Raw genomic sequence first — 4,908 nt, 5'->3', positions numbered from 1 at the left:
CCCCCGTTATTGTCCTTTGTCTTCACGATAAGGTCAATACAAATAAGGAGTAAACAGATTGAGGGTCTCGGCTATAATGCAAAACTCTGTTGCACTCTTTTTTTTCATTTGATTTAAATTTTTGGAGAAATTTAAATCGCAAAATGAATAGAACAAAAGCAGCAAAGACCTTGAACGAACCTAAAATAAATCTTTTTAGACCTGTTTGAAGCTCAATTATGAGCAAGGAAAATGAACCTGGCATCGCTAAATGCATTTGCCGCTTGCTAATCTGTGCTGTCAGAGAAAAATACCTTCTGATAAAAGGGATATTTCAGCCCCTTAATCCAGCAGGAAGGTGAGTGGAAAATTGGTAATTCAGCCTGTGAAGACCTGGGACTGAAGTCAAGTCTTGCCAAAATGAAATGTGAGCTGCATCCAGTGTAGGGATCCAGCAAGTCCGTCTTCTGCGGGGTGTCAAAGGAATCATCACACAGTTATCACTCTGACTGTGCAGTGAATAAGGCTGATGGAAAGCCAGCACAGCTCTGCTCCAATCCCTGGTCTCTCACTCCCTTTCCCTATCGCTCCTGCTTTGGAATGTCCAGAGAAAATCAACAGTCTGATTCTGTATCTTCACTTCTGTCACTCTGATCATAAAAATCACAAACCTAAAATTTGCCATATTTCCTTCAAATAAGTGTATGTTTGTATGTATGTAACCTCACCACTGGGTGTCACTAATATCAATCAATTGGCTCTTTTCATTTTCTGTTTCTGAGCTTCTTCTTTGGAAATAATTTAATAGTTTAATGGCCTTATTGACCATGAGTCCATATAAGCAGTACCGTTGGCTGCCACCTTGTGGTAGAGAAAGCTTCTGAGATTTCAGAAAAAAAAATTGACAACAACAAATTTAACAGGTTTATTAGTAATATTTTTGTTACACACTGGATGATCAGGGTCGATTAAGCGTTGAAGTATTTTATTTAAACATAAATATTTTGTTCATCATTCCTCTTCAATAAACAGTGTCAGTGGCTACAATGCATACTGTAGGTGGATACAAAAGGAAACAAGTGAAACAAAAGTGCTTTATGATTATCTGTAAAAAATGTAGAATAATGTATAGTCTTCTTGAGTGACACTCATTTTAAAGGTATTGCTGTGGGAGACTGAAACTATACTTTAAATGTCACAAGTGACAAAATATGACAGCAAATACAGTTCTTGCCAAGGGCAACAGTACCTGGTACTGTTTGTCTGGAAGTTTATTTCCCTCTGTGAAGCTGAAACTTTGCGGCTCTTCATTGAACTTGACTTCGGCCGTCCTCTCTGCTTCGTCATTTGCTTCAGTGTGTACAGTAGACTGCCTGACCTCAGATGACTTTGCAGACACACACTCTGCAGTCTGCCCATCACGTGGACATCTCCCCCTGTTCTCCCTGTAGCGGCCTGCTCTACTTCTGATCGCAGCACATCTGTTTATCCCCTGGAAATCGTTGTCCAGCGTCCATCACGGGCAAAGTCTTCCATTAGCAGGTGTTGCTTTTCGGATGTGTCGCTGCAAATTCTGTTAAGGTGTGCTCCAATTAGGTGTAAAGATTTTGTATCAGCAAATTGTGTTATTTGCCCATTTGCAGATGTACGATCGGCTCACTCAGAGCTGATCTGATACGACGGAGGCCATGAATCACTTAACTGCCTCTCGTTCTTTATTCCCGTTTTTCTCCTTTTCTGAGTAAGACTGTAAATATCTGCTGCTGACACCGTCGGGTTAAGGAGAAGGTCAAAAGTGATAAATGCTACATTGGCTGTGGTCCACTGTGACATGGTATGAAAGCAGAGAAAGTAATTTCTCCTACCCATAAACAGCACTGTTAATAAAAAGGATATTGACATCCATGTTTATACCACACTTAGAATTTCAGACAACAAGGTGGAGCAGAACGTGTTAGGGATAGGGTTTTTGAATTTTTATATTTCCCTCACCTTTACTGTACCTTTTTCTGTCATGATTTGTGGTGTTTTTTTCCTCTAAACGGGAAGTGAGTAAAATAAAACTTGGGGCTTTCCTTTGTGGAACTGCCTAAGTTTTATGAAGTTTTATTTCATTTGAGATTTTCAAGATCTCATTTCATTTTCGACTTGTATCTATTACTTTCTTTGTCACCTCTCCATGCAAACTGTTGCCGTAGACGTTGATGCCCAGGGAGCAACATCGTTCTTTTTTACTGTAGTCCTCTGAGGCTCACTGCAGCCATGATCCATTGCACCTGTGAGTTAGCTCAAGGAAGTAGACCATAGGAGAATAAATGATGCGGTGAAACCATACAGTCAAATCAATCAGCTCCACCAGATCAGCTTCATCTGATTTTCTTTTTCTTTTCTTTTTTTTTTGCGCGCTCTCATCATTTATGGGGTCGCAGCAGGGTCATGGCTGTATCTGCGGTCATACCCTGCAATCACGAAAAGCGCTGTCCAAAGAGCTCGGACCTGGGCATGATAAATCAAGTGTATGACCTGAAGGTACTCTATACACTAACGGATGTTATACGAACACGGAAACGCAGCATCAGTCCTCCCTCAGCAGGCTATGCACAGTGTAACTAATTGAAACAGGTATCACTGGATGTCATCAGGAGACACTCCTCGGTAGAAACAGAACACGCTGCTCTCTGCTAATTCCCTCCATTAACAGTGACATTTAAAGATTTCTCTCCAGTGCACAGCCACCAGGGTAAAGTACCTTTTCATTAAGCTCTTATTGTGTGGGCCTCCTGGGTGAGGAAGGGGAGGTGACTGTGAATTCGTATGGGCAGAGAGAGCAATAGCCCAAATCAGGCAAGAACTAAGAAACAAGTAGGGAGATAAAGAAGAGGAGGAGAGAAGAGGGGAGTAGAGGAGGGGAGAGGAAATGATATATGGTCTACATTCACAGGTTGAACCTCGTGTCATTAAATCACATGGCTCCCTGAGCAGTGGCTATAACGCTGACGTGCTGCGGGGTCATATGACTGAAAAGGGAATAGAAAACGCCAGATGCGTATATCACTGCATGGATTTGTATGCTGACCTGTTCCCTCAATCATTCTTTCATCAAGGCAACCCGGAGTTTTCATGTTTTACTAATGCAATGTAAACAAGTGTTGTATTTAAAACACTGTGCTGAAATTTTAAATGGTTTTTTTTCTTCAAAATATCTGCTGTAAAATAATAATAATATGTGGATTAATCACAATTAATCATGACCAATCTAGATAAAGCAACGTTCCTCAATGAAACGATTTAATGCTGTAAGTTGTTGGAGTTGAAACACTAATACCAGCAGGGAGATGTTTATGTTTACACCTGTTTTTATTTGGATTGAATCTAAATGATGAGGTTATTAATATGAAAATAATTCTGATTATTTCAAAATTTAACTTTATGATAAATGTTAGTCAGTCTATGGTCCCCTTAGAGTCCATTTGAAAACAGTGTCAGTCAACTTGTCAGCCATAGAGTTACTGTACATACTGCCCCTAGTGGAGCTGGTGTAACACAAAAAGAGTATTTGAAATGTGAGGTGAAATGAAAACACACCCCGCAGTGTGTGTAAATGACGATGTGTATAATAATAATGATAAGTAGATGGATGATGAAATGATGGGATATACAGTGTGTCTTTCTGTGTTCTGTTTTTATTTATTTATTTATTTACAAACTAATCAGCCCAATTTTTAATTTTTTTTCCCAGTACTGTATCTGAGGATTAATGTTGGAGTTATAATATTTACCAGAAACGAAAAGACAGCCTTTCTTTTCCCACAGGATAAAAACGAGTAACCTTTAATCTGGACCGCGGCCCTGTCTGTGTCTGTTGAGGAAATGGAGTCCACATGTCCACTGGTATCACTTCACTTAGGAGTGATTTCCCAAAGCAACTTAAACAATGACTTAGTTACTGGTTTGACTGACCTTCACAGAGTCACAGAGCTTCCTTTGAATTGACTTGATTTGGCCTTTACTGTAGGTGCATTACAGTCACTGTCATGACCACACGTGAACTCTGCTCACGGTCTCTTCTGACCGTCTCTGTCCAGTCTTTGAAAACATCTTTTGACTTCTCTCAGACAATGGATGTGTTTTTCAAAGACTTGTCCTCCGCAGACCCTGGAGTCCTCACAGGGTTTGACTGATGCTGTGGAATTACAGCCGAGAACTGGTGAGACATTTTTTAAGGTTTTACCCTGAACGACAATAAAAAGCAAACTGTTAACTCTTACGATGGAATTAATTTCAGTAAAAGCTCAGGTTGAGGCCACAGGTTTTTAAGTCTAACCCAATTCCTAAAGAATTCCTAAAGGCTTTGGCCCAAAGATTTGGAAAGTATTAATCTCAAGCTAATAGAAACTACAGATATATTACATTTTCTGTATGAATGAAAAATGTTTTTTACACTGTTCCACATATTCTACGTTAGTGGTATTCAAAATAAGGGCCGCCTGGGGGCGCTAGAGGGCTTCTGAAAATTGGTTGTTTTTTTCACTGATATATTTTCACTATATTTAATGTGTCACACTCACATGGTCCTTGTGCCAAAAATCCATTATAATCTAATTGTGACGCCATTTTGACACAGACAAATTTTAATTTGAAATTTTGTCTTTTCTGATGTGATGACAGTGTCAGTTTGACATATTTTTTGGTTTAGTGCATATGTTTCCCTATATAACATATATATAACAACAGTATTTACACAAGTGTAAATACTCGTACTCACATTAGTTTGTAAAATTCAACAGTATCAACTCTAGCAGGCTTAGACGTGTGTTTTTAAGTAACTATTGTGGAAGTGACTGTGGATTTTTAAACATGCTGATGTGCTGCTTTTGAACTGTCATACCAAGACAACAGCTGACACGTTTGTGTGTGTGTGTGTGTGTG

Source organism: Cynoglossus semilaevis, chromosome 16 (assembly GCF_000523025.1).
Source record: "Cynoglossus semilaevis isolate Cse_v1.0 chromosome 16, Cse_v1.0, whole genome shotgun sequence".
NCBI lineage: Eukaryota > Metazoa > Chordata > Actinopteri > Pleuronectiformes > Cynoglossidae > Cynoglossus > Cynoglossus semilaevis.
This window is presented reverse-complemented; position numbering follows the sequence as displayed.